This window comes from Cajanus cajan, chromosome 2, assembly GCF_000230855.2.
Source record: "Cajanus cajan strain Asha chromosome 2, NIPB_CcT2T_4, whole genome shotgun sequence".
NCBI classification, from domain to species: domain Eukaryota; kingdom Viridiplantae; phylum Streptophyta; class Magnoliopsida; order Fabales; family Fabaceae; genus Cajanus; species Cajanus cajan.
The window spans coordinates 58,184,115-58,194,010 of NC_138518.1; positions in this window are offsets into that span (position 1 = coordinate 58,184,115).

A 9,896-nucleotide genomic window follows, 5' to 3' on the forward strand; every position below is an offset into this window, starting at 1 on the left:
ATGATAAAAAATAACATACTAATATTTGGTTTTAAATTTGATATGAAAATATTATAATATAATTAGATAAGATTTTAAATTAATATTTTATTAATGGTTGATAATTAGAAAATAAAACAAGAATAAATAGATTTTTTGAATTTTATATCTTTAATTTATGATGAATAAATATATTAAGTTAATTAATTAACAATTTATTTAAAATGTTAAATTTTAATTTATAAAAATAATATTTTAAAAGAGAAGAGTTATAATAACACTAGTGTAATAATAAGGGTTATTTATAATGTTAAAATTTAATTTATAAAAATAATATTTTAAATGTGAATTTTATAAGTTCAACCGTTAGATTGAAAGTTTTGTACTCTTAGCTGATATATACAAAATTTTATATTAGTTCAAGATTATTTGATACTTCATTCTTGTAAAACAAAATTGACGTAATATATATATTTCAAAATATACTAAAATAACACTTTGATTACCTTTAAGTTGTTGTTCAATTTTAACAAAATTTGATATAAACATATAAAGTGATATGAACTTTCGATCTAACGGTTGGATTTACAAAATTCATATTTAATATAAAGTTATTGAGCGGTGTAATACTTAGTAAAAATTACATCGGTGTTATTATAGCCCTTATTATTTTAAAATATATAAATTATTATTTAAACTTTTAAATTTATAATAAATAATTTAAATTCTATCATAATATTAATTTTAAATATAAATAAGTAGATTGTTAATTATACAAGTAAGTATATATATATAAAGATTAATTAAATATAATATAATTATTATTATTGGTAATATAATTATTATATATATTTTTATATTTTTATAGAGGTCTGGACATACCAAAATGAAAGGGATTCAAAAATAGTATAAGTATGAGATTGTATAGTTGAGAATGACTTAAATGAATTAATTTGTACTACTTATACTGATAACATGCATTAGCTTTTCTGTAGCCCATTTCATCAGAACTCCACAGTTAAGCGTGCTTGAGTTGGAGTAGTATAAGGATGGGTGACCTTCTGGGAAGTTTTCCAGAAAATGTGCAGTAAGGACAAAACACGTTAAAAAACGAAGTGTCATGAAATAACATCCTTGAGAGGCCAAATATGAAGGTTGTTACATTAATAAATTTATTAAAATTAAAAATAAAATAAAAAATCGTAGGTAACGTTACCTACGGAATTTTCCGTAGGTAACATTACCTACAGAAAATTTCGTAGGTAACGTAACCTACGGAAAATTCTGTAGGTAACTTTACTTACGGAAAATTCTGTAGGTAACGTTACCTATGGAATTTTCCGTAGGTAAATTCCGTAGGTAACGTTACCTACGGAAATTTTCCGTAGGTAACGTTACCTACGAGCTTATTACCTATGAATTTTTTTCCGTAGGTAATTAACAGTTACCTACGGATTTTCAGCATTATCTACGGATTTCTTCCGTAGATAATGCTGATTTTTCTTGTAGTGTTGGACAATTGAATGGTAGAATTATTGTCACATAATATCACTGTGCTAGTTGCTTCCTTCTCTTCAGCTCCAAGTTGATATAGAATTCCTCTAATCCAAATACATTGACAAGCACATGATGTTGCAGCAATGTATTCTGCCTCAGTGGTAGACAAACTTACAATGGGTTTCTTCTTCGAGGCCCATGACACGCTCCAGATCCCATCACAAGTACTAAGCCAGAAGTGCTTCTACGATCATCCAAGTCTCCTGCATAGTTGCTATCAGTATAAGCTATAAGGCTTGTGCTTCTTCCTTCAGTTTTGTAGAAAATTCCGAGCTCTGTAGTTCCTTTCACATATCGTAGAAGCCTTTTTGTTGTTGCCCAGTGTGATTCTTTTGGATCGACCATGAACCTGCTGATTAGACTGACCCCAAACATTAAGTCAGGGCGAGTTACGGTTAGATACATGAGACAACCTACTACTTGACTGAATTTCATAGCATCTACTCTAGAGCCATCCTCTTCCTTTGACAAGTTGGTACCTGGAACAATTGGATTTCTTACTGGATTACAATCTGTCATGTTGAACCGTGCCAGGATTTCTTGGGCATATCTTCGCTGACAAATGAAAATCCCAGCATCACCTTGAATTACTTCTATTCCGAGAAAATGTCTCATCCTTCCCAAGTCAGACATATCAAATTCTAGCATCATTGAACATTTAAATTGTTCACACATTCTTCTATTATTTCTACTGAAAATCAGATCATCCACATAAAGGCTAACTATTAGAATGTTGCCTTCATTTTTCTTGGTAAACAAAGTGTGTTCACTAGGACACTTTTCAAAATTCTCTTTGGCAAAGTATGTCTCAATTTTGTTGTACCAAGCTTTAGGAGCTTGTTTAAGGCCATATAATGCCTTGTAGACCCCTAAAATTGTCCGGGTCGGAAATAAAGCTTGAAGACTCTCGAAGACTGAAGGAAGATCAGCCAGAAGGACTCCTGGAAGGCCCTAGGAGGGTTCTCTGTAGGTCTAGAGGTCTTAGAATAGCTCAAAATAAGGAAGTGGAGGGAATGAAGCCCAATACGGCCGTACTGAACTTAATACGGCCGTATTGAAGCTTCAATACGGCCGCAGTGAACTCAATACGGCGTATTGAAGTTTCTGAAACTTCAATACGGCCGTACTGAAATCAATACGGCCGTATTGAAGCTTCAATACAGCCGTATTGAACTTAATACGGCCGTATTGAAATTTCTGAATTTCAATACGGCCGTATTGAACTCAATACGGCCGTATTGAAGTTCAAAAATTTCAATACGGCCGTATTGCTTCTGTAGGCCGTATTGCGCCTATTCCCTATAAATATGACGTCAATTGGACGTCATTCCACACTTTTTCACTGAGTTTTGACTCCCTCCTTGAGTATTCTGGGGTTTTTGAGCAGTGTTCTGCCCTAGAAATCTCTCTGGGAGTCGATCCGACGAAGTTCTGGAATTCCGAGCACTTAGCTTGGAGATTCGAACCTAGTCGAAGGGAAATCCTCCGGATTTCCATAGTCAAAATTTTATAGGAAGGAGCGAGCGAGCTTGTAGAGCGAGGGAACGCCAAAAAGCTTCCCAGTTTTACTCAATATATAAAAGCACGCTTCAAGAGGTTTCTTCTTAAATCCTTCCTTTTACTGCTTTCTGTGTGCATATTTAAACTGTCATCATGTAGATAGTTAATTTATAATCGCTTATAATAAATAGGGGTAATTTAGTAATTTTATACTGTTATTTTAGAATATAATCTGTCATAGGGAACCCGAAAGGGGCGCTGTGGGGTGCTAACACCTTCCCCACGCGTAACCGACTCCCTTACCCGACTCTGGTTGTAATGGCCAAAGTTGATTTATAAAATCAATTGCCTTATCCCTTTTTCCAATGTTTTGAGTAAAACATTGGTGGCGACTCCACGAACCCCTCCTTTTGCGAAAACCACTAATCCATGGAGGGTCCCGCTTGGGATTAATATGGATTGGTGAATCATTTAATAAAATTGCTCGTTTGACAAGGTCTCAGTTTGAGAATACGTCATTCTAGCAATCCATATTTTTAAACAATTAAACGAGTCCAACCATCCTTCGCGAATGCCGAAAGCCCGTTTCGGGCCGGTGGCGACAGATGGCGACTCCACTGGGGAAGCTTTGAGAGTCAGTCCCATTTAGTGACAGATTGTTTTTAACAAATAATAGTTAAAAATTACTTCATTACCCTTTGCTTGTATGATAACATGCTTTATATATTTGGCTTTAAATAACTGTTGTTTGTTTAAATTTCCGCAATCGTTTGAAATAAAAATTGCACACAAACCTTTGCACACAACAGTTCCCTCTATACCCGGGGGCATGAGTGGTAATCCATAGGGAGTGGATGTTAGTACGGCCGGTTGAATGGGTCTATAGGAGCCTACGAGACCGTTGTCGGAAAAACATCACTCAAGGTGATAACCATGAACTTAAGTCCGACAGTGCGTTGGAGCTTTCCATCGACTTACGACGAGAGGAATTGGGTCCCTATAATGGGGGCACCTTGGGGGCCTTTGACCAAGTGAGAACAGTTAGATCCTCCTTGAATATGCACTTTTCTGCAGGAGACCCCTACCTCGTGATTCGTTCGTGACTGTTCGTGGATGAGTGAATTGTGTGTGCATTTTTATGTGACATTGTATGAGCATACATTGCACCTTTTAAACATACAACATTCTTTTTTTAAAATAAAAAGAATAAATAGAAATAAAGATCTTCTAGTACATGGTGTTAACATCTACCTTCATCACATTCATGTAGGTAGTTTTCCTTTTCACCCAAAAAAATATAAAAGAAAAATACCCAAAGAAAAAAGAAAAAAGGGTTATTTATCCAAACCAAGCAATATCATGCATCATCTTAGGAATATCCTAAAAACATGATAATGCTTAGTTGAATAAACACTATGCATGCATATTCACCACCATCATCTCATATCATGCATATAGGTCATGGAGGGATCTAGGAGTCATTCATACATCTCTCCTAGTAATCCATTAATAAACATTAATAAAAAGAAAGGATTAGTCGATGCGTATGTTCAAAGAATGGATCGCACGCCGTTCGTTATCAAGTGTAAGCCAACAACCGTGCCAATCGAGCGCACATCAACTCCGTTGTTGGTAATCAAGACGAATAAAGGGGAAGGTCCGACACCATTAAGGATCACAGTCCCAAGGCCTTTCCCTTACAAATCAAATAAGGCTGTGCCGTGGATATACGACATCCACTCTTCTGCCAACAGCGATATCTCCAACATCGCTGGACTTGGGGGCATGACTAGGAGTGGCAGGATCTACACTCCCGAAGATCTTCATGACAAAGCTCCCAAGAATAAAGGGAAAGAAAAAGAAGAAAAAACCGAGGAAAATAAGGAATCCGAGGAGGAGACAGACAAACTGTTAAAATATATCCGACAGAGCGAGTACTCCATCATGGATCAACTTCATAAGACGCCAGCAAAGATTACTCTGTTGTCGTTGATCCTATGCTCCGAACCGCATCGGCAAGCTCTGTTGAAAGTCTTGAACAAAGCATATGTGTCGCACACTATCTCCCAAGACGAGTTTGAGGGGATTGTTAGTCACATCAAGGCTAATGACCACCTCACCTTCATCGATGAAGAAATCCCCGCCGAGGGATCAAATCATAACAAACCCTTGCACATCTCTGTAAAGTGCAAGGAGTATCACATCGCAAAGGTCTTGGTGGATAACGGATCTTCCTTGAACGTGATGCCCAAAAGAACTCTTGATCAAATGGCAATCAAGGGAGTCCAAATGCGCCCGAGCAACATGATCGTTCGAGCTTTCGACGGTTCTAAAAGAGAAGTGGTGGGAGAAGTCAATCTTCCAATCCAAATTGGACCTACCATCTTCAACGTCGAATTTCAAGTGATGGATATTACTCCTGTATACAGCTGTCTCCTAGGCCGACCTTGGATTCATGATGCGAAATCTGTACCCTCTACGCTCCACCAGAAAGTCAAGTTCATAGTGGGTGACAAACTGGCGACTGTACAAGCTGAAGATGACATACTCATCAGCAAACCATCCACCATACCTTACGTGGATGTAGCGGAGGAAGCTTTAGAAACCGCCTTCCAAGCATTGGAAATCGCCAATGTCAAAACGTTTCCCCGAGAAATGAAGAAGGTAGCCTCCATGCTCACCAAGAACGGATACTTGCCAGGACAAGGATTAGGCAAGGACTCCCAAGGAATCCCGGAGCTACCCATTATCAAGGATAATCCGGGGAAACAAGGGTTAGGATACAACCCTAACAAAGATCAAAGAACGAAGAGGAATCAAGATCCTTCTCGACGTTCTTTAAGCCAGATCTTTAGGAAGGCCGGTTCACAAGCGTCAAGGCCGGTCGTCGTCGTCAAAATGTTTTTTTCCTTCCGATAGGGATGTATAGACTCAGTGACTATTAGAGATCACTCCTCGGGGACAGCCCGACCCCCGAGCCTCGATAGGGCACATGTTTCCATTATGATTATAATAAAATCATTCTTCATTAATTCTTTATTGCTTCTTTTCTTGCTCGCAATAAAATTCTAAACCACATTATTTAACCCTATTTGAATAAGCATAAATGAGGTTAAAATCGTCTTAATAATCAATAAACCCGCATTATTTTTATGTGGAAATGTGCATGACAGCTTGGAGCACCTTTTCTTGGCATTAATAAGTGCCATCATGGATAAAGAAATCCTAAAGAGCAAAAGACCCGCTAGGAATCCCACAAAAGGGTGACCTAGGCAAAAGTTAGGGTTACAAAATAAGACCAAAAGACCCGCTAGGAATCCCACAAAAGGGTGACCTAGGCAAAAGTTAGGGTTACAAAATAAGACCAAAAGACCCGCTAGGAATCCCACAAAAGGGTGACCTAGGCAAAAATTAGGGTTACAAAATAAAAAGCCCGCTAAGACACCACAAATGGGTGTTTTAGGCAAAAGTAAGAGCCATCAAAAAAAAAAAAAAAAAAAAAAAAAAAAAAAGGAAAAAAACAGAATAAATCCATGATGGTACCATCAATTGAATTCAACAAAGGGGCTCAAGAAAAGCTATCCAAGTTGTCAAAGCACAATAACAAAGATGTGCTTAACTTCATAAGTGTTTAATCAAACAAAGCCTAAACACAATAAGCCTACCAATGGCCAGCCATTCTTACAAAAGCCATTTTTCAAAAATAAAATAATCCCCTCTAAAACACAAACTTTTGAAAATATATATCCTTTCCTTCTTTTCTCTCTTGTCCCAACGATTTTTGAATAATCTAGTGGAAACATGGAGATATAGTGGTCAATAGGAGGGTTGACACATCTTCTAAAGAAAGGGAAGAATCATTTGGTTGATGACACCAAAATCAAATATGCATCATTCCTCGGTAACAGAAATCGGCAGAGCACAGTCCGTCTGGAGGAATGGCAAAATCCAAACACAAAAACGCATCGGTTAATTCTTTTGAAAAAAGAATCAAATAGAATTAGGTGCATCATACTGCATACATGCATACAGATGATAGGTGTACTGGAAGATCACTTATTCTCTGTTTATTGAAAAAACAAAAAATATATAAACTTCAGAAAAACAATACGCCCGTATCGTGTTCAGTATGCCCGTACCAAAATTAGGGTTATGAACAAATTTTCAATTCAATACGGGCATACTGAAATGAATAACGGCCGTATTGGCAATAACAGAAATCCTCCCTCACATCAATGACAAAATTCCTCCAAGAAGAAGAGGATAGGGGAAGCCATTCATTTTTTCCAAAAAATAAAATAAATTAAACTTGCATTTTGTGCATCGCGCACAATTAATTGCACATTCAAAGACCTCATCATGAGGCAATTGCATAAAATAGAAAAAATAGAAAAATTGCTTGTGTATGACAGCAGCAAACAAAATGCAAAGATTCAGAAAATCAACAGCGTCATACAGAATAACTGAGCCTGGAGAGGCTTGCCGAAAAAATACTCTCAGAATAACTGAGCCTGGAGAGGCTTGCCGAAAAAATACTCTCAGAATAACTGAGCCTGGAGAGGCTTGCCGAAAGAATACTCTCAGAATAACTGAGCCTGGAGAGGCTTGCCGAAACAATACTCCCACAGAATAACTGAGCCTGGAGAGGCTTGTCGAAATAATACTCTATCAGAATAACTGAGCCTGGAGAGGCTTGCCGAAAGAATACTCTCAGAATAACTGAGCCTGGAGAGGCTCGCCGAAATAATACTCCCTCGTCATACAGAATAATTGAGCCTGGAGAGGCTTGTCGAAATAATACTCCTTCAGAATAATTGAGCCTGGAGAGGCTTGCCGAAATAATACTCCTACAAAATAACTGAGCCTGGAGAGGCTCGCCGAAATAATACTCTCTCATAATAACTGAATTTAATTTCTTTAGCACTTTAAATTTCTGTACAGCAAAAGCCAAAAACATAAAAAAAGGGGCAAAATACAGAAAAAGCCAAATCAGAAGAAAAGGCAAAATACAGAAAAAGCCGAAAATGAAAAAAGGCAAGGATATAAAAAATCCAACAAACAGTTTGTACAGAATAACTAAGCCTGGAGAGGCTTACCAAAATAATACTCCACATCCTCCACAGTATGCAGAATAACTGAGCCTGGAGAGGCTCGCAGAAATAATACTCCCCAGAGAAACCTCAACTCAAGCTCACGGGCCAAATTTCCCAGCGAGAGCTATCAAAGCAAGATCGTCAAAATCCCCAATGGAAGTACGATCTCCCAAGCAGAATATCCAAGTCAAAGGACTTAAACTTCCTCAGTGAAGATAGCTCTCCAGCTCAAGCGTTGAGTGAGGCTAAGCCTGCAGAGGCTTCCTAAATAATACTCTGGGATACATAAGATCCCTAAATCCCCAGTCGCCTACTCAGAGGCACCCCTTCAAGAAAAATCACAAAAAGATCAATAACCATTCCCCAAGAGGAATCCGGCACTCAGCCGAACACTGAACATCAAGATAATTCGCCTACTCAGAGGCACTCTTCCAAAAAAGGAAAAAAATATATCAATAAATATTCCCCAAACGGAATGTGGCATCCAGCCAAGCACCAAACATCAAGATCATTTGCCTAACAGAAGAGGCCAGTCAAGAAATGAATGACAAAATCCCCAGCGGATAAACAGCCTACACAGAGGCTACAAAAATCAGAAAATCCAAAAGAGATACCCGAATAAGGACAACCGGGATACTCCACCCATGTCAAAAGGACGTCAGCCAAACATAAGGCATCGCTCAACTCAGAGAGAGAGCATCTGTGTCTACACCCCAAGGAGTCAAAAATTCCCCATGGGTACCAACAATGCAATGCAAGTTGGGGCACAAGAACCTATGAATGACTGCACATCCCCTAGACGGATCCCTGCGTTATCCAGCCCTCAGCGGCACAAAATCAGAAAAACCGTCGAAGCAGCATCGTGGACTGTGGAGACAAAAATCATATCAAATCATTGCCGAAGTGATCAGAAGACACGGAAGCAGGCCTGGAGAGGCAATACTCAACTGCTGAATGTTAAGAGGCAGGACCTGGAGAGGGTAAACTCACACTGCTGAATGTTAAGAGGCAGGACCTGGAGAGGGTAAACTCACACTGCTGAATGTTAAGAGGCAGGACCTGGAGAGGGTAAACTCACACTGCTGAATGTTAAGAGTCAGGACCTGGAGAGGGTAAACTCACACTGCTGAATGTTAAGAGGCAGGACCTGGAGAGGGTAAACTCACACTGCTGAATGTTAAGAGGCAGGACCTGGAGAGGGTAAACTCACACTGCTGAATGTTAAGAGGCAGGACCTGGAGAGGGTAAACTCACACTGCTGAATGTTAAGAGGCAGGACCTGGAGAGGGTAAACTCAACTGCTGAATGTTAAGAGGCAGGACCTGGAGAGGGTAAACTCACACTGCTGAATGTTAAGAGGCAGGACCTGGAGAGGGTAAACTCACACTGCTGAATGTTAAGAGGCAGGACCTGGAGAGGGTAAACTCACACTGCTGAATGTTAAGAGGCAGGACCTGGAGAGGGTAAACTCACGCTGCTGAATGTTAAGAGGCAGGACCTGGAGAGGGTAAACTCACGCTGCTGAATGTTAAGAGGCAGGACCTGGAGAGGGTAAACTCACACTGCTGAATGTTAAGAGGCAGGACCTGGAGAGGGTAAACTTAGCTACCGAGGTTGTCAGGAGCGCCGAGGTATGCAACAACCTGGAGAGGTTACTCAACAATTTTCCACCGGAAGACGCTACAAGTCAGAAGGTCGGCGCATCACCCGGACAATTGGGTCAACTCCTTTACTTGTCAGCCGGTACACCAAAAGACCGCTTGACTA